Raw genomic sequence first — 22,172 nt, forward strand, 5'->3', positions numbered from 1 at the left:
CATGGTAACTAAATGATTTCATGACGAGAAGATTGTAGTCAAAATTGTATTATCGGTCAGCAAGAATATATGAAGAGCCGAGCGCATCTAACACTTTTCATATATTTTTTTCTCCGATAAATACAATGCGTTAATTGATTAATCTGAAAGCAACTGATACTCTCTGGCTCCCGGCTAGAACTGCATGACTCACCGCCGAGCGCTACACGGTTTTTCCAATACGAGTCAACTATCCTTCCACAAAAAACAGAAACATCATTTTACCAGTGTTATAGTATTTATTGCTAAGAGACGGTAAGTGACAGTCGCGTTCCACTTTATCAGTAAACGTTCTGTATTAATCAGAAGAAGAAATATCACCGGAACGATCTGTAGAGAAAAGTAAACAAAAAAAATTATAACCAACATTCCTTTCAGAAAGTCTTGCGATTTTCGAAATAACTTAAGTATGTAACCGGGGAGAATAAGACCCTTTAGTATGAAACAAATAAGGCTATTTATTGACACGATATTATAAAAACATCCGAGTCAAATTTGAAAAGCACAAGTTGGTTATACACGACATAGAATACGTGTTTCGTTTCATATCCCAAACAGTTCTCTGGTTCACAAGCAAATTAATTGTCAATTAGCCGCGGCTTGAAGCACCCATCACAGTAGCAAACAGAACATGAACTTCGCTGAGGTAACAAACGACTGTCTTGGGACCTATTACTACAAGGATGAAACAAGTTATAGTAGCGGCCTCATATGTTTTACAGCTCATGTATAAATTATACACATTATGGTAAAACGCATATTCAGATACAGACGAAGAATAAAGTAATCTTAAAGATAAAAGCGACCTTATGTGACTCTGGGGACAGTTGCTATGGTAAATTCTCTTATCGCTTTGTTTTCTATAATACTGATGATGCACGAGGACTGCTAGTGTTTAAAGTGTTTTGTTTTCAGGTTCTTTTTTTGGATTTGGTGTTGTGTTATCAAAACGTTTTGACCATTTATAATTGGACAGTAAATAAAGTCACGGATTCTTTACGAGATCATCTTCATTTCAGAATTTTCTGTGAAGGCACGTAGTTTGAGTTATGAGAACACATATAGAAACGTTAGTTAGCGACGTTTCGTAAGTGTAGATCTGCTTGTGTTCTACTTAATTTTCCCGGGACACATTTAAAATAACCAAATGCTGATACATTATTATGAATATATTTTGTATAACAAATATAAAAGTCATTATGTAAGATTTAAGTTTCTCATGGTGGTGAAGATGATGTAGTTCTGGGTTATCATACCATGAAGACGTAGATATTAACGTCTCGGAGAAATATCTTTAGTTCTGAAGAAGGGGATATTATGTTTCTCCGAAACAATGGTATTTACGTCTACATGTTTCATAAACCACAACGATCTCATCGTCATCCAATTAATTGTTTATTTTAATTTTGAAATCATGCTAACAGCAAGTACCCATTAGCAGTGGAAAATCTCATATTTGATAGACAGTTACAATTTTAGTAGCCATGAAGAATTTCTTTAGAGTGGCGTGTGACTTTTTCATTCTTTAGCAGCTGACAAATGACAAGTAGATGCATGGACTGCTATGTGCCATCCCCTGTTTCCCATCTCTAGCAGGATCTAGTCTTCATCTACCCTGGCTACCCTATAACCCTGCGTCATCCACGAAACATGTCATGGTCCCGTTGGGATTCTGTAGTATCCTCTGGTAGTGGACGTGGTGTGTGAACACTGGGGACACTCGCCAAGGGGAAAAAAACTGGCAACAAGAAAGGTAAAAAGTGGAAAAATGAGTTAGACATGTATTAAAATGTCAGAATATCTTTTTAAAGTCTAACACGCTGGCAAACGCGATGAAGTCGGTTGATTAAAACATTTATGAATTTCCCAAAGGTTAATAATTGCCCGAAATGATTCTGCAGATTCTTTAGAGACGAAAAGTTATTGAATTTCGACAATAAAAAATAAATTTCCTTCTTCATGCATCAGCGTAATCCAGTCAGAACGCATGCATATAATTTCTGTTAAAATTGTATGTGCCCAAAAGAATTATTGTTAAACTGGTGGTAAATTATGGGGTATGTAAGAATAACGGAATTTCGCCTTAATCATCAGGGTGATAATCGCCTTAATGATGGAGTCAGCAAGAACTTGTGAAACATTTGTAAACAGATGGTATTATAATGTTCTGTTTTAATCAGAGTTATCGCACGTCTCACTGGAAGTTGAGAAATGACCAATGGACAGTAATGGAATGATGATTATCAGGGCAAAACTAAATAAATCGGAGAAAAATACCTGCTCCACTGTCATTTTGACCACCATGAATCTCCCCTGAATTCAGCCGGGACTGAACCCTGAACCTCTGTTTAACAACTTGAGGTGTGTAAGACTTGAGGTTCTCACAGCGGTGAGTATGATGATTTCCGTCTTCTGGGTTTTTGCGCTGTGTAGTCTGGTCGATGTTAACCAACGTTTCGGAGGTCATACTGCCTCCGTCATCAGGAAGATTCTTTCTAAGTTATCTACGCCATGAAGAGTTCTGTCTTCTGGGTTGTTGAGCTGTGTTGTCTGGTCGATGTTAAACAACGTTTCAGAGGTCATACTGCCTCCGTCATGAGGGCGATGAGTATGAAGATTTCTGTCTTCTGGGTTGTTGCGCTGTGTAGTCTGGTCGATGTTTACCAACGTTTCAGAGGTCATACTGCCTCCGTCATCAGGGCGATTCTTTCTAAGTTATCTACGCTATGAAGATTTCTGTCTTCTGGGTTGTTGCGCTGTGTAGTCTGGTCGATGTTAACCAACGTTTCAGAGGTCATACTGCCTCCGTCATCAGAGTATGAAGATTTCCGTCTTCTGGGTTTTTGCGCTGTGTAGTCTGGTCGATGTTAACCAACGTTTCAGAGGTCATACTGCCTCCGTCATCAGGGCGATGATTACACAGCGCAACAACCCAGAAGACGGAAATCTTCAACTTGAGGTGTGACAGAGTGTTCTTCCGTTCACATATGATTCTGAGTGGGCATTTTAGGACATTTTCAAGCCAGCAATAAGGTATTAATTCAATCATTTCTTGCTTTGATTGCCTGCAGGCCCACACAACAGCAGAGAAGTTCAGACTGACATTATATTTGCCTTGAACGTGACAACCCGCGGTGTCCACTTCTGTTTCGTTCAGACGTATCCAATTCCACCCAAGACAATTCTGTCTCTTCTTCATTGAATTAGGTTCCTTTCGATTTTGTCCTTTTTCTCAGGGCTCCTTCTTTATTACTCTACTTCTCGGTTAATTGTTTTCTTTTTCTGTCGTCGTGGAATTGTACAGATGAGGAGAGAACTGGACCTTCTGTCTTTTCCGTCCTACATCTATCTCTTTCTGTAACTTTTACCATCCTTCTTGTAGCTCATTTACAACTTCCGGTCACGACGTCAAAAGTGGTCTTTCTCATCCCACTTCTTCTCTTCGTAGGAGAAACACTCGCTAACTCTTCCTGAAACCACAGACCGAAGGGTTAAAGGAATGGAACACGTTCCTGCTCCCGTCTTAGGTAAAAATATATTAATATGTAGTAGACTGGCGACTATTTATTTATCTATAGTTTATTTAATGGCGTTTTTAGTAGCTTAGACCAGTGGTATTCAACCTGGGGTACGCGAAGACATCTTAGGGGGTACGTGAAATTTAAAAAAATATATATATTATTTTATGATAAACACTGAATAATCAGTAATGTAATTTATTTAATTTATTTTAGACGTAGATTATATACTATGTATAACTTGAATTATACATCAACAACTTTGGGGGTACAAAGTTGAAGAGAAATTATATATGGGGGTACGTGAACAAGAAAGGTTGAATACCACTGGCTTAGACTACATAGCATCAAATGAGAAGGCGATAATGAATTGGAAATGCTGTGGAAGGAAGTGGTCGTGTCCTAATTTAAGGTACTATCCTGTCATCTGTCTTGAGGGACTGAGGAACTCTAAGAAAACCTCAGGACAACTGGCCTCCGGGCCAAGATTTGAATCCGGGATCTCCCAAATACGAAACAGGAGTGCTAGATTAGTGACGAGTTCTTATTGTCCAAGAACACTCGTTTCTCACTCCATCCCGTTTTATAATGTTTTCTGAATCGTGATATGCTGTCGTTTATTTTAATCTAGGAACCAAGACGAAGAAGGTTTGGAGCTGGAAAACTCAGAAATGTTGTAAGTACAGCTGAGGACATTAACATCGGGAGAGAATTTGCATATCTTATTAAGGATTTCATTATCACATTAAGTTTTTCTGGATACAAACATTTTATTTTCGGTGTACAGAAGTTTATTCGATAAAACAGACTACAGCTCCTATTTACCACTACGGAATCAGGTGACCTACGCTGTGTTATACTAGGAACACTACAACGTTTACATATAAGTATGTACGTGTACATAAGTCTTCTTTTAATCCATGTTATCCGAGTTAATTAACAATTAGTAGCGCGATCCTATGGAAATGACAGAACCTCATTTAAACAAAATGACTACAATAGTATCGGCGAACAGAATTGCGATGAAGTTAAAGTAACTGACACAAACAATACAGTTTTAAGGGAGTCAAATTTATGATGTTAAGTTTAATAAGCGATTCGATTAATTACTTTTATTTTGTCTATGTATGACCTCCGAAACGTTGGTAAACATCGACCAGACTACACAGCGCAACAACCCAGAAGACAGAAATCTTCATACACATCGCCCTGATGACGGTGGCAGTATAACCTCCGAAACGTTGGTTAGCGTCGACCAGACTACACAGCGCAACAACCCAGAAGACAGAAATCTTCAAACTCATCGCCCTGATGACGGAGGCAGTATGACCTCTGAAACGTTAGTTAGCATCGACCAGACTACACAGCGCAACAACCCAGAAGACAGAAATCTTCATAGCGTAGATAACTTAGAAAGAGTCGCCCTGATGACGGAGGCAGTATGACCTCTGAAACGTTGGTTAAAATCGACCAGACTACACAGCGCAACAACCCTGAAGACAGAAATCTTCATACTCATCGCCCTGATGATGGAGGCAGTATAACCTCTGAAACGTTGGTAAACATCGACCAGACTACACAGCGCAACAACCCAGAAGACAGAAATCTTCATAGCGTAGATAACTTAGAAAGAGTCGCCCTGATGACGGAGGCAGTATGACCTCTGAAACGTTGGTAAACATCGACCAGACTACACAACGCAACAACCCAGAAGACAGAAATCTTCATAGCGTAGATAACTTAGAAAGAGTCGCCCTGATGACGGAGGCAGTATGACCTCTGAAACGTTGGTAAACATCGACCAGACTACACAGCGCAACAACCCAGAAGACAGAAATCTTCATACCCTGATGATGGAGGCAATATGACCTCCGAAACGTTGGTTAGCGTCGACCAGACTACACAGCGCAACAACCCAGAAGACAGAAATCTTCAAACTCATCGCCCTGATGACGGAGGCAATATGACCTCCGAAACGTTGGTTAGCGTCGACCAGACTACACAGCGCAACAACCCAGAAGACAGAAATCTTCAAACTCATCGCCCTGATGACGGAGGCAGTATGACCTCTGAAACGTTAGTTAGCATCGACCAGACTACACAGCGCAACAACCCAGAATACAGAAATCTTCATACTCAGAACAAATTTGAAGAAAACATATCAGCTTGGTCGATTAGTGGAAGGAAAGAAGAATTCTTGGACTACTGTATAATATTCCGTGCTTTGTTAAAGTGTACTTTTAATTATATGTTTTATTAGTGTCTTGTCCAACTGAGAGACAGGTTTCCAGTTGAGGGAATTCTCATTTCCAGTCCACATCCGCCTAGGTGGGGTGACGCTCGCAAACTTGTGGTAGAACGGCAGTTCCACGTAATTTGTAAACGTCAATCTACTTAAATGTGGCGACGCCACACACACATCGCCTGTGCGAAGTGGGGCTTCTCCCCTTTGCAGTTACTTTACTTCTAGACTCAATAAACTTCCATCCCAGTCAGCAAGAAAATCCAGTCAATGTTTTCATAGCAGTTTTAGCGTCACGAAATTCTTCTACTGAAGGTAACAAATTTTGTGGGTAATACTATTTGCATATTTCGATAACTGCATTTACCATCACTGGTTATTATTTAGTGTTCTGTCTGATGACAGGTCCATATGAACAGGATCCTTCCATCCTTTTCTCGGACTGGGACCTGTTCATATACGTTCTTGGCAAATGATCCAGAAGTGGTTTGCCATTGCCTTCTTCTGTGTGTGAATGGAGTAATTGTTGGGATGCCACGGAGGAAAACTCCGTGTTGCCTAGACCACGGCCTTGCCCAACACAAGTTATAAATTCGGGCACCGCCGAATTTATAACTTGTGTTGCGCATGTAATATGTAGTACCATCACTGGTACTACATATTAATTACGTTATGACAGGAAAGTCATAATAATATGATATTTATAATTTCATAAATATCATCATTTTATTAAAATTCCTTTACCATTTAACAGCCTATTTAATTATGAACCCATTTAGAAGCATTTCATGTGCTTTTGTTTAATCTATGAAAGATTAAGCAGTACTCGACCACCCAAGAGAGGAATCGATCACAACGAATTTCATTTCATGCACATGGTTGATTTTTTATCGAAGCCTTCAGCCTTAAAGATAAAGGCAGTATGTTCAAAAAAAAAACAGAAGAAAGAAAGAAAGAAAGAAGAAGCTGGTACTCCCTGCACGTTAACAAGCATTACAACCCAGGAAATCACTATAGACAAAGTTTTGTCAATTCTAGCGAAAAAATGTATTCGAAATATATTTGTATTAATTAACTTCACACGATCTCAAATATTTGGGAACGGATGCAACAAATCAAAATTGCGTTCACGAGGAAATTAAAGGCCGAATGCTAAGGTAAAGACTGTATGATATATAGTGTAAATGTGAAAGTCCGAAATGGAAACTCTGAATTGCAATTCTGAATACAATCCCATTATTTATCGTGACAATGGAGTAAAACTACGAAATATATAGAGCAGAGATGTTTTAGTGAAGCCACGAATTACTTCTCAGTATAAATAGCAATTCATTTGTTATTATGACTGATTTTTTTGGGGGGGTAAATACACGAAGTGTTTTAAAAAAGATAGTAACCAACATTTGAAATAGAATGGAAATGAGTTTCTTACAATAAAGAGTTGCTGAACCCCAAATCTAGTCTACAAGGCGCAGAATTACGTGGCTTAGTGAACCTCACGACGTCTGTATCTGGTCTGCATCAGACGTAGTTACGACAGACTTTCATACGTTGTCTCAGAGGTTATCCGTCCTCAAAATTAACCTAAGGCTTCCTTTTCTATAATGCATGTTAAGTCTAAAGCGTCTTCCGCATACAGAGAGAGCTTATAATAGCACATTTACTTTATAGCTAGCCGAGATGCAACTTTTGAGATAGCCTTAGATGAGGTGATATTGTTGCGTCATATTGTGATGATTATAATTGTTTATTTTAACCGTCTAATCACAATAAAATGTTTTATTAAATATTAAAATATTAAAATATTATTACTATAATTAACATTTAATATTTAAAATATTTAAAATATATTAAAATATATATTAAAATGATACTCTAATTGTAAATCGAACATTTCGATAGAAAGAGCATCATTTTAATATATTTTAAATATTTTAAATATTAAATGTTAATTATAGTAATAATATTTTAATATTTAATAAAACAGTTTATTGTGATTAGACGGTTAAAATAAACAATTATAGCCTTAGATGTCGAAGCACATAATTCGGTGTATCTTGTACCACAAAAGGAGACCATGTCTCATATTAGACTATACATTTTAGATGTCCTTACATGTAATTTTATTCATTACCCTGTCACTTCACCCCTCCTGTGGTCAATTATTCTCCTCAACCCCCTCAGTCTGCGATAACTGATATTTTCAAGGCCATGAGAATGATGATGTTCTGGGTTTTAACACCGTGTAAAATTATAGGAATTGCCAACACTTCGGAGAAAAATATTGTTACAATTTTCAGAACTAAAGTAATTCTAGACGGCGCCAAAACGGATAACATCATCATCTCCCTCAGTCTGTGGTCTTCCGTTAACGTTAAAGCCCAAGTTTCATATCCAAACAAAACAACAGGTAAAATCACAATGCTAAATAAATCCTACAATCTACGCCACAGGATAACTTTTAGTTTCCTCTGCATCTCATTCTGTTTATTCTCTTAATATATGCCTCAGCAGTGTTACACAGTAATGGAAATGGTTCCTTGATCTTTTGTTGTTTTGAGAAATGAGCGACTTTGTACAGCAAACCAGAACAAGCTACAGGCGGAAAACCAAATATTTTGCTTTGAAGCTTACACCTCATTCCACCGCCTTCTGTAACGAGTATTGTTATTATCTGTGTAGGTTAGGTAACTCCTGCCTTTATAATTCTCTTCATAGAAGAAAAAAGAATTGCAGCAATACAATCCTGTAGTCCAATTTTGAAATCAAATACGATAACAAACATCAGGGTCGTTTCGCTTTCCATCTTGTTTTTCCGGGAAACGGAATTTATCGTGATAACTCATCAACTCTAACATAAAGCACGCAACTGGCACTAGCTATTATTAATGTTCACAAAGAACAAAGGCATAACAATAAGCGGGAGTGACCGAGTAATATAACTCCATCTTCCGTGGTATATTTTAGTATATGAAGCAACTGGTACCATTTAAAGGTTTCGCAAGTCGACAATATACCTGTTAAATATTAATACTTTGAACCTGTAGCTCGTCTCAAATAATATTTAAGAATTCAGTCCGTACCGCAAGGAAAACATCATGAAAACTTCTACATACTAGAAGCATAAACATTGAAATTCCTCATTGTTTGAAATTTATATTCAATTTTTGTTTGGCGCTCTTATAGGTCTAATGAAATATTTTCTCCAATAGTATGATATGACGCAAATTTTTGTTTACACTACGAAATAACAAAAACAATAACTCCCTCAGACATGAAACGCCCTTCCACACAAAATAAAAATTAACGAAATTTATCATGCGACATTCCCTATAGACACAAGGCAATTAATTTCGATTTGTCTAACTGTATGTATACCCAGTACCTGCGGGAATAAGGGTATTCAGTATTATTTAAACCAATTAACGAATTTTTTTATTCAATACCCGTAATTCACAAATATTCTAAAAGTTACAAATAATTCTAGTTATTTATAAACGAGAACATGTATCAAGTTTAAGTACAGTATAAAAACATGTTTGTCGCTGAACCAGTAAAAACTGTATTTTTTCAGATTTAAACAAGCCATTTATAATACTTTAACTAATTTCGTAACATTATTCGTGATATTATCTTGGAGTATTTTAAGATGCTTTGTTCAGAACCATCGAACAAAATAACATTTCTGCGTTGTACGCACAGTACAAACATTCTGTACGTGTAACAAATGGAAAGAACACAGCAGCAGAAAAGGTAATGGCAACTGAATGACTGCCTTGCCGTTCCGTTGCATAAACCAAGCCGTAACGGATTGAGCCAAATTACTACTATGAAGAATACACGTCAAGTAACCCGACGCAGATAATAGAAGAATCCAGGCTGATAATCGACACAATCTTGTCCAAGTTCAATCTAACTCCGACCATCGTAATTTAATTTCAAACTTTTTTTTTTTAGTGTTCTGTCTGACGACAGGTCCATATGAACAGGATCCTTCCATCCTTTTCTCGGACTGGGACCTGTTCATATACGTTCTTGGCAGATGATCCAGAAGCGGTTTGCCATTGCCTTCTTCTGTGTGTGAATGGAGTAATTGTTGGGATGCCACGGAGGAAAACTCCGTGTTGCCTAGACCACGGCCTTGCCCAACACAAGTTATAAATTCGGGCACCGCCGGGAATCGAACCCGAGACTCCAGGATTACAAGGCCAGCGTTCTAACCGCTAGACCACCTCATCTTATTATTATTTAGTGTTCTGTCTGACGACAGGTCCATATGAACAGGATCCTTCCATCCTTTTCTCGGACTGGGACCTGTTCATATACGTTCTTGGCAGATGATCCAGAAGTGGTTTGCCATTGCCTTCTTCTGTGTGTGAATGGAGTAATTGTTGGGATGCCACGGGGAAGCCCCCGGAGGAAAAATCCGTGTTGCCTAGACCACGGCCTTGCCCAACACAAGTTATAAATTCGGGCACCGCTGGGAATCGAACCCGAGACCCCAGGATTACAAGGCCAGCGTTCTAACCGCTAGACCACCGTGGCTGTAATTTCAAACTACGGAAACATTAACAACGTACCTATCACCTTAAACAGTTCCAACTGAACGCCTTAAAAGATATTCCCGCATTAAAATATGTTTATGCTTCATGCCCAGATAATAGCAGACCTATTGTTTATACTGTTCGGACAATACTAGGTGAAAAAGTAGTTCCTTAAGATGACGGTCTTCTGGGTTTTACGCAACGCAGTCTGATATAAGTTTACTGACGTTTCAGAGGTCCTTGCTGCCTCCATCATCAGACCGTGATAATGGAGGTACCAAGTACCTCTGAAACGTTGGCAAACTTCTACCAGACTACACGACGCTATATCCCACAAGACAGTAATCTTCAGGACGCTTTTAATTTAAAACTAATAAAAACTGAACAGAGTAGATGCACTTCTTAGGAAGTTAATAATACCTCTAAGAGTAAAAAATTCCCAAACTTCTATAGAAGCAGAAAGTTCATTGGCGTTTTCATAAAATATAGCCACAGACCAATATCATGTGCCAGATTAATCCAGTCAATACGTCAGCTCACTATTTCCTTAAGACCATTTAATAATATCCTCAATAAAGTAATTAATTCAAGGGTCTGCACAGAGATCTCTTTACTTTTGTCAGGTTCAAATTATTCTCATCAACGGTTAACTGCCCCCCCCCCCCCCCGAGAAAGAAAGAGAGATAGACACAGCTGGGAAAGTAGTTGGAAAACTAAAGTACAAAACGTCTAACAAAACTGAAAGCAATTACATTTAGCGGCAAAACAAAAAGTTCAGGTCCGCGGGTAGCATTAGTTTCGTTTATAAAATTTCAGACAATTCAATCAGTAAAGTTAAAGTACAGTAAATTACAAATAAACCACCTCGTAGCACAGGAAACGAAAGTTTCCAAAATCTATTCTTATTGATGTTATAAGGATATAGCCTATTACATTCAGAATTTAATTCTGAATGGGGAAACTGAACGCTGTGATGGTGGTTTGAAGATCGGATAAGCTAAGATTCATTGCGATTTTACTCCAGAAAATTTGTAGATAATACCTTAAACTCTACCACCACATCTTATCATATATTTTCCAGTTCATTATTTGAAGCAGGGTAATACATTCTGTTGAAAAAAAACGTAGTAAAATAAGCCAAGAAATAATCAACTTATTAAGATGTACAACTGTTACATGTAATGATGGAGCACACTACCCAATTCAATCACTTATATTGTTTTTCTTTCTTTCTTTCTTTCTGTCCAGTTTCTATAATACAGCGCCATATAACATGAGCTGTAGGGCTGTATCTACCACCGTTTTATCTGTCTTTCAAGTTAGAGACGAAATAAATTAGAGTTTTTACGATATAATGTTGGATTTATGTGAAGCTGTTCCATTTGAATCTTTCATACACCAAATTTCGTGCATAAAGCTTGGGTTATCAGGATAATCAAAACAAAATGTATACTTCGCGTGACACTCATGGACGTTATTATTAGTTTATGGCAGAAATGGACTCAACAGAAGTTACTTACCTCACATCCACAGTAGCATAAAGTTTCAGAAATCTGTGTCAAATGGCGTCAAGTCTTGCATCTGCATCGGACGTTCGTGAATTCACTAGTCGCATTATCACGGTGGCTCAAATGTATAAAACTGTACACAGCTTGGCACTGACGCATCGTAATTCGTAAATTTGTTTCTTCGAATCTCGGCCGAAATATCGTCACGCAAATTTTCCTCAATCCCAGGAGCCATATATTGACACATTAAAGTAACCCACGACTGTGTCCTTCCACATCCTTCCAAATCAATATTCATAATCATTCTGCCATATAATTTGATCCCATATACCTAGACAGATGTGAAATGCAGTCAAATCAATCAAGAATTAACAATTATTATGTTTTAAGATTTGAGATTTTCACAGCGGTGAGTATGAAGATTTCTGTCTTCTGGGTTGTTGCGATGCATCGCCCTGATGGCGGAGGCAGTATGACCTCCGAAACGTTGTTAAACATCGACCAGACTACACAGCGCAACAACCCAGAAGACAGAAATCTTCATAGCGTAGATAACTTAGAAAGAATCGCCCTGATGACGGAGGCAGTATGACCTCTGAAACGTCGGTTAACATCGACCAGACTACACAGCGCAACAACCCAGAAAACAGAAATCTTCATAGCGTAGATAACTTAGAAAGAATCGCCCTGATGACGGAGGCAGTATGACCTCTGAAACGTCGGTTAACATCGACCAGACTACACAGCGCAACAACCCAGAAGACAGAAATCTTCATAGCGTAGATAACTTAGAAACAATCGCCCTGATGACGGAGGCAGTATGACCTCCGAAACGTTCTTAAACATCGACCAGACTACACAGCGCAACAACACAGAAGACAGAAATCTTCACAGCGTAGATAACTTAGAAAGAATCGCCCTGATGACGGAGGCAGTATGACCTCCGAAACGTTGGTTAACATCGACCAGACTACACAGCGCAACAACACAGAAGACAGAAATCTTCACAGCGTAGATAACTTAGAAAGAATCGCCCTGATGACGGAGGCAGTATGACCTCCGAAACGTTGGTTAACATCGACCAGACTACACAGCGCAATAACCCAGAAGACAGAAATCTTCATAGCGTAGATAACTTAGAAAGAATCGCCCTGATGACGGAGGCAGTATGACCTCCGAAACGTTGGTTAACATCGACCAGACTACACAGCGCAACAACCCAGAAGACAGAAATCTTCAATTATTATGTTGATAATATGATAAAGACGCGGAAACTCAGATGAAGTAATCCGGTGGATATTTTATATTGCGTAATTCAATTTATGTTGTATGTAAGGATCTTCTGATGGGCGCCAAACCAGCTGGCACGCATCTCTGCAGAATTAAAGTATCCGGAATCAAACAGTGCGTTTCGCCTTCGTCACTAGCTTACGGGTAGAAGAGTATACGCATATACTGTGCAAACTAAAGACAAGGGAACAGAAACAGCGAGCTACAAATTATTGTCGCTGGAAAATAATGTTTATAGTATGGACAGTATATGAATATCTGTTATCCCACCCCAATCCCTTTGTTCCCCTCACAATTTACTTCTAATGGACGTAGAATGTACGGATTCGTCCCGACTACTGTGTTGTTTCAGTTGATATGGCTTATGTACCGGAAATACAAAGACAGAAACTTCTGAACTCTGTGAACATACCTGACGCACACAGTAGGTCTCTTGTTACGTAAGAGAAAGTACTTTGCAGAAACGCTTGTCAGAAGGGGTAATCTTTGATTTATGGAAATTAAAGTAGAAATATCATCAGGTAAGTGGGTGGAAATGAGACAGGAAATCATAACTGTTCCCATCTTAATTCCAGAGAAATTAATTTCTGGATGCGTAGAGAAATTTTCTCTCGTCTTAACAGACAAATTTAGCAAGAAGAAATATACCAACACTTTGACATTCAGGCTCGAAATTTTAGCTCCGTATGTATTAATGAAATTGTTGACTTATATATATACTTTATAGAGAATTCCATTTGTGAAATTAATTAGTCGTTCAGAATCGTAAAGAAGAGAGTTGATTAAGAGCAAACAGTGAACTGGTGGATACTACAGAAGGGACAAATCACTGTGAACGTGACACGCCATCTGAAGGATGTGGCGTAATGTACTGTGCAGAGAATCCTCTAAGGATGCTTGTGATGACCGCCATTAACTAAAAGAGATTACACATTTACAAGTATTACAAAAGCTTTACGTTGGTGAAGCTCCAATGCCCAATATACACGAAGAGTTAAAATCGTGGTTTTCGTATTATAATTCTAATTTCAACAAATTCTACTTTATCCGCATTGTTATTTTCCTATGAAACGCAGAGAAGTTTTCGGAAAATATATCAGATTTAATACCTAACATTTTATGTCAACATGAGGGCGGAGCAGCGTAACGACCTTTCGATAATTCACTTAACCGACCAATAATCCGCGTTGCGCATATCCGAACTCTTCAATATACATTACCGCATTTTTCCTGTTCGTTTGTCTATATGAAAGTATATTATTTTATTTTATTATGTTGCGATATTTTTCCGGAATCGATTCACATTCCCGTCCACCCTCAAAACGTCATCCGGTAAATACAAATGTTGGCCTTTAATCGTTCCGGAAATTCTGACGTACAGAAGAATTTTCGAATATCAAAGTTTAGCCTCTCAGTCCACGGCTAGTCACTTCACTGAATGAGCTATCACGTCTCACGTGTGAATGTAAATTTTAGATTACGGAATCGGGTGTTATCGAGAATAGCAGGCATTATCAAATCCTAGAGAACGAATTAATTTGCATTTGCACGTTCGTCAATTTGCTTGATCTGGAACGATGGATTGGTAACAGGGCAGGCAAATTGTTCATCACTATCATTTGAGGTACAGTCATGGCGGTGAACATTTCCACAATGGTATTTTGGGCTGTTATGCCTTATAACCTTGTGACCAACTTTCCAGTATCTCAGAGGATATATTTCGGTACACATGAACTACATGTTGTTACAGAGATAAATATACAACATTATCAACTGAATTTCAGAATTAATAGAAGTTACTTCGAATCCTAGAAGTTTTATTCATTCCTCCAATATTAAATTTTGTCAAAAAAGTTTCTTGAATTTGTACGTGCGGACAGATGCACAGCCAGAAACGGTTAACCTTGTAGGCACATAATTGCAAATTTAGTTCCGAAGTGCCTAAAAGCGTATAGTGCTACTGCTTTAGAGCAAAAGAAAGTATGATTAAATCTCATGAAGATTTCTGTCTTCTGGGTTGTTGCGCTGTGTAGTCTGGTAGAAGTTTACCAACGTTGCAAAGGTGTGTATGACAGGTTGGTCAAAGTTATGTCGTAATTTCAAAGTATGAGTAAAAATAGTTTCGTATGATTTGAAGTTTTCACAGCGGTCAGTATGAAGATTTCTGTCTTCTGGGTTGTTGCGCCGTGTAGTCTGGTCGATGTTTACCAACGATTCAGAGGTCATACTGCCTCCGTCATCAGGGCGATGAGTATGAAGATTTCTGTCTTCTGGGTTGTTGCACTGTGTAGTCTGGTCGATGTTTAACAACGTTTCGGAGGTCATACTGCCTCCGTCATCAGGGCGATTCTTTCTAAGTTATCTACGCTATGAAGATTTCTGTCTTCTGGGTTGTTGCGCTGTGTAGTCTGGTCGATGTTAACCAACGTTTCAGAGGTCATACTGCCTCCGTCATCAGGGCGATTCTTTCTAAGTTATCTACGCTATGAAGATTTCAGTCTTCTGGGTTGTTGCGCTGTGTAGTCTGGTCGATGTTTACCAACGTTTCAGAGGTCATACTGCCTCCATCATCAGGGCGATGAGTATGAAGATTTCTGTCTTCTGGGTTGTTGCGGTGTAGTCTGGTCGATGTTTACCAACGTTTCAGAGGTCATACTGCCTCCATCATCAGGGCGATGAGTATGAAGATTTCTGTCTTCTGGGTTGTTGCGGTGTAGTCTGGTCGATGTTTACCAACGTTTCAGAGGTCATACTGCCTCCATCATCAGGGCGATGAGTATGAAGATTTCTGTCTTCTGGGTTGTTGCGCTGTGTAGTCTGGTAGATGTTTACCAACGTTTCAGAGGTCATACTGCCTCCGTCATCAGGGCAATTCTTTCTAAGTTATCTACGCTATGAAGATTTCTGTCTTCTGGGTTGTTGCGTTGTGTAGTCTGGTCGATGTTTACCAACGTTTCAGAGGTCATACTGCCTCCGCCATCAGGGCGGTGAATCGCAGAAATCTTCATACTCACCGCTGAAAAAACCTCAAATCTCACATTAAATCTCATGCTTGACTACGTCGGTAGAAAATATCTCTGCACTACGTACAGCAGAGTTTGGATAGAAGCGAGACAGAGGAAGGTTCAATAACTTGGTATCATCCATCACACTGTTTCAGTGCATGGCTGTAGCGATGTCACGACTGAACCAGATTCAAGAGAGAGAGAGAGACTGACCCTTCACCCTTCTGTGACCTGGCTAAACAACTTCTTGCCCCATGCAACACAGCGCAGGATCAACCAAGCACAGTCATCTGTCAGTTTGCCTATCCAAACTAACCCGACGCAAAGATTTATACGACTTATCAGTCAATCGAAGCATCTACCTACATCCTCTATCTCTATCTTCAAACTGATTTTGATTTTTCTGTTACTAAGATAAACGAAATGAACTTCATCTCTTTCGGACCGCGGGTAGGAGGAGGCCTGTTAAAAATCACAAATTTCTAACACAAATTTAGAAAATTGAATATTTTGAAAAGGAAATACACTTGCAGCAAAAGCATCCATTTCGATTTTGTTTATTAAAATAGAAAATATAAAATTAAATTTTTTCGTCTGCCACAAGTTACTTAAAAGTTACTAAGTTGCGTTGGCACAAGATTTAGTGGCTATGTTTCCAAGTTAATGGAAACCAGTCCCAACTTTAACGAATTCTGTCAGACATACAAAGTTTACAAGGAACGAATTGTCATTCATAACTTAGCAAACAATTTATCTCTATTTAATACGTACAAAATATTTGCAGTAAATTTAATTTATTCATAATCTTTTTAATAATTTTTGTTCAAAGTACATCTATTAGAAAAAATAATTAAAAATTCAATTTGTACTTCAAAGAAAAAGCAACGCATATCCATTAGAAAGAAAATTAAATTTATTGATGCAGTTTAGAGAAATATCAACTGTTCATTCTTAGCGTCATATAAATTCCATAAATAAACTGTGCAGAAAGTTAACGTCGGCGGTGAATATGCTTACCACTGCGCCTGAAAACGTCTAATATGACGTTCGATAATGGTAAACGCAGATACAGATAAAATCTTGGAGTTACGTTACATAAAGTTTTTGGTTTGTATGTAGACAACCGTCGGATAAGGGAGCTCACGTCTCGCTGACTTGCAATATAATCTCAACAAACTTCTATATTGTTAGAAATTTTAAAGTGGCGTTTAGGAATTCTAAGGAAAAATAGTTCCATTGTGAATACAGAAAGAACTTGAAAAAAAAATGCAGTATTTTACTCCAATAAAATGTTTTCATTTAACTAAATGAACTAAATTCTAGAAACTTTTAAGAAATTGAAACGGAAGCTTACGTAGTTGTAATGTTTATTAACAAAGTTTGGGTTATTTTGAAATTGTATACGTTTCACCATATGCTTTTGGGGCAGAGGAAGACGCTATGTTATTACAGGTTGCACTGTACCATGTATTTGACAATGTTCTCTACGGGACGATACAGAGAAATGCGTAAAACGATAAGAGTAGAAAATTACATTATTTCGTCTGGCCACAAAAGTAACCTCTCAGCACGCGAACGCTTACTTCAAGAATAGAGAACATTTTCAGTGAAAAGAGAGAAAAACAGTTACCACACATGCAAAGTCCATGTTTGTTTTATTTGGTTCCTTTATTATCATTGAACCTTTGTAACCTAACCTTTAGGAAAACAGAATATATATATTTATAGTCTCCCCATTGCTAAAGGATAACAGGACAGAATAAAAGTGAGCAATGCCTGGAAAACTACGTTTGTTTATTTCAGTATTTGTAGGTAAATGAGTTTCTGAGCCATGTACACATTTCACAACAAACATCTGTCATGGCAGAGAACTGGTAGGCGTGACTGATTACGACATGCAATACTATGACACTACCACATAACATCACAGCAAGACTTCGTGGTTTCAAAAGGAAACAAATTACAGTATTGCAACTCAAAAAAAATAAAAATATCTCAGGTGGCGGTAAACCACATAAAAGCAGACAAAGTAATATAACAAAGATAAAAATTAATATTGTAAACAGTTTACGAGACCCAAATATCAGCGGGGACTAGAAATTATAATCATAGTTCATGCTGTGCGTTTTAAACATTTAAACTGATACTCAGAATCTTAATTTACTTGAAGTAGGACACCAGATATAACCGACTTATAAAATAATCCTTCTAGAGAATGCGTTCTACATACCCAGCTCATCCGACCCTCAATTCAATTCAATTCAATTCATTTACGAGGCGCGTCCCAAAAGTAAGTTTCCCACTCGTCCCACAGCTAGCAAACCTTATATTGAGCGAAGCGACTGTGCGTACGTGATAGAGCAATGACGTAGCATGGCGCATGCACTAACGGTACTTCCCGCGTTCTCACAGTAGCATCGTTGCAGCTGTTGAAGATGGAGGTTCTTATTCCAGGTCCCGCCGACTGTGAACTGCGGTCAGTGATAACGCTAGGCCGCACACGGCTCGACGGACAGCAAGTCTCCTGCAGGAGTTCAGCTGGGAGGTGTTTAATCATTCACCCTACAGCCCGGACCTCGCTCCCAGTGATTTTCATCTTTTCCTACACCTCAAGAAATTCCTGTCCGGTCAGCGTCAGCGTTTTGAGAATGACAGTGAGGCGGAGATGGTTGTCACACAGTGGTTCCAATCCCAGGCGGCAGACTTCTACGACACAGGTATTCAAAAGTTGGTCCCACGGTATGACAAATGTCTCAATTCCGGTGGCGAATATGTTGAAAAATAGCTGGACACTTGCTGTATCTGTTGCAATAAATATTTCCATGAAATTGTGTTTTGTTTCTGTAAACGGCCCCAGGGAAACTTACTTTTGGGACGCGCCTCGTATATACCCCTGTTCCGTATTCAGTTTCTGACTACGGTGACCTGAATGTGTCTCTTTCCTTATATTCTCTGAGAGATGCGACTCATAATTTTTACTGGCCTATCTATTTTTTAGGAAACGTGTTGGAATGGAGAAGTTCTGTGTGATTGGTTTCTGCCGTCAAAACTTTAGGGATAAAAAATGAATTCCTATAGGTACACAGGTAGCAGTAGTTGTAATATCATCGAATTCAGTGGAGGGAATTATTCATTGGGACCCTAGAGCAAAAAAACACGCAGTGTTCCCACGACTCGGAAATAAAACTTTCATTGGGCCGAAATAGCGGCTATAGGAGGCAATTACTCAAGCGGTGTCAAAATGAAAACTCTAATAACCAGAAACTGCTTTCCATTACTTTATAATCTTCTCATATTACGATAAGGATTCAGCAACGTTAATCATGTTTATATATTTACTTAAGACATTGAACAACATGTGGTCTCTGATTTGATGGAGTTATTTTTATAGAAAAAGTACGTTGATGGCAACCATGAAATTGAAATCGTAATTAATTTTAAATGTTTTTTATCTCTATCTGACGAGAATTTCATAATTGAAAATATTAAAGGTCTTTCTACGTATTATTTACTACGTAGAAAGTGACAAAATTTGAAAGCACATTAGAATATATTTTCTATTTTACGGTCGTCTCTTCCCGTCAAAGAATAACGATAAATATCCAACATTAACGAGGGTAAGTATTCCGTCTAAATTGACTTTTCGATTCAAATCAATACACCACAGTGGCAAGTCAATCAGCACACCGGAGTGGGCAGTGTCAGAGAATGGATGAGTGGTACTTTAATTTCCCTGTAACATATTAATATACCCACACTACATGGTCGGAATACATTTCACGCTAATTTCCATTCTCCATTCCAGTTACATATTTTGAGTGGAGGAGTGAGAGGAAATTAAAATATTTTTTATCAACCTCCCCAGAGTGACACGCATCGAAACTAAACAAATTGACAGTGAGTTAAAGTAATATTTTTATGTGATATGCTCCGAGAATTTGAAAGGAGTTTTTTATTAGGGGAAAACAGCGCTGTATTAAAGACTATCTCTTACGTGTTTCAGACTTTTTGTGTCTTCCAATAGCCTTTATTAATAGTTTCGCCGAAGACTAGACTATAAGGTAGATGCCAAGGCTTCAGTTAATATATACTGCGTAACACAGTTATTAACAACAGGACTGTATACTATTATTTATAAGATTTGTAACTGATTCTTCACAGATTTCGACATTTATAATCACACCTAATTTCTATGTTTGATTCTAACATAGAGTTACGCTGTCTAATTTAAAATTGTATTTAATATTTATGTAAAAAGGAACTGTAATTATTTAAACAATTTTGCAGTTTACCGAGTAATTTTAGACTACTGATAGATTTTAACATAAATACAAAATTCACCCTTAAGTTTCCTTAGATCTTAATTACATTCAATAAGATGTGTAAATTTCTGGAATCATAACATCCTAATCAAAGGACATCAAATTATTTTCTCAGTTTCTCTTTCAAATCATTTAATTACACTTTCAGAAAAGACCCATCGGCTTTGGTTATAAGCAAACTTATACTGAACTTCTTGCATGAGAGCAACTCTCACGATGAAGCACATTGCGTAATCTTGAGTTGTACACAAGGCGAATGCCGCACTTCAAGAACGATTTTATTCAACCTCACAGAACTAAATTAATTTCCTCCCAGTGTGCTCTAGCGATCTCTACACAGTATATTACCTGCTTGATACTTAAGTTGTAACTTGTTAACGACTACTCAGCTCTAACTCCTTAACCCACTCGCATACGACCTTTTACCAGTAATATAAAATCTGAATATCGAACACAAAAATTAATACGTAAAACAAAGTTCTATTCCATATTCCACGTTTTTTCATACAATTTAGGAAGACAGCTAATTAATCGAAAGTTATTAAATGACGAAGAAGTAGACATTGAACATGACTGAATTCTGGGTCGTTGCACTGTGCGGCTGGTAGAAGTTTATCGACGTTTCAGAAGTGTTTATTGCCTTCTTCATCAGGGCGATAATCGAAGATTCTGTCATACTTAATGGTCACGAGGTATAAATTTATATACACTTCCTCAGCATTCACTTGTAGACAAATCTATTCAATATTATCGAAAAGAATTCTGTGTTTTTCTTTATAAAAGTAACAAAAAAAGTTTTTTGTTAGAACGCTGGCCTTGTAATCCTGGGGTCTCGGGTTCGATTCCCGGCGGTGCCCGAATTTAAAACTTGTGTTGGGCAAGGCCGTGGTCTAGGCAACACGGAGTTTTTCTCCGTGGCATCCCAACAATTACTCCATTCACACACAGAAGAAGGCAATGGCAAACCACTTCTGGATCATCTGCCAAGAACGTATATGAACAGGTCCCAGTCCGAGAAAAGGATGGAAGGATCCTGTTCATATGAACCCGTCGACAGACAGAACACTAAATAAATAAATAAATACTGACGATTATTAAGATCAGTGTAGCAACGGAGTGTATCTGTGGGTGGGTGTCAGCAGACAGCAAATTCCTTCACTTGTTTCCGACTGAATACAAACGGAGGTCGCGTATGAATTGGTTGGTTTGCAACACTCGTTCATATGTATCGGTCATGCGGTTGCTATGGTGACGAACACCGAACGTGATATTACGTTGTGGTGTATACACATCAACCTGCCTCGTTGAACAATTACACAACTCACTATTTCCAAAGCCATTCCTCACACGTGCGTTACAAAGTAAATACATATTTGCTTTTCAATCGATAAGATATGTATCAGTTTCACGCTAATAAAATATTGACAATTCTCGATTAGTCGAAAACAGGGCATTTGGAAATTAAGAGTCGAGAATATTTGGACTTACGAAAGAGGAAATAATATAAAGCTGAAATATAATCGGGAGCTTCGTGCTTTGTACCATTCACCAATTAAATTGTTTTTAAGGAGATAAATTTAGAAAATGACAATAACAAAACATGTAACATGAATGGAGGTAAACGAGAAATTAATACAAGATTTTAGTATAATATATTTGATGAAAAAGCCCGCTTGAGATATATATATATATATATATATATAT

General features: G+C 38.1%; 1 protein-coding gene across 3 annotated transcripts in view; it reads right to left on the bottom strand.

The window, feature by feature from the left end:
- LOC110830094 (discoidin domain-containing receptor 2) overlaps positions 1-22,172 on the bottom strand; it is a 342,861-nt gene that overhangs the window by 41,610 nt on the left and 279,079 nt on the right. The window lies entirely within an intron of this gene.

This window comes from Zootermopsis nevadensis, unplaced genomic scaffold (genome assembly GCF_977971745.1).
Source record: "Zootermopsis nevadensis isolate Lab colony 2312 unplaced genomic scaffold, Znev_1.0 Znev_ptg000020l, whole genome shotgun sequence".
In the NCBI taxonomy this organism is placed as follows: Eukaryota; Metazoa; Arthropoda; class Insecta; order Blattodea; family Termopsidae; genus Zootermopsis; species Zootermopsis nevadensis.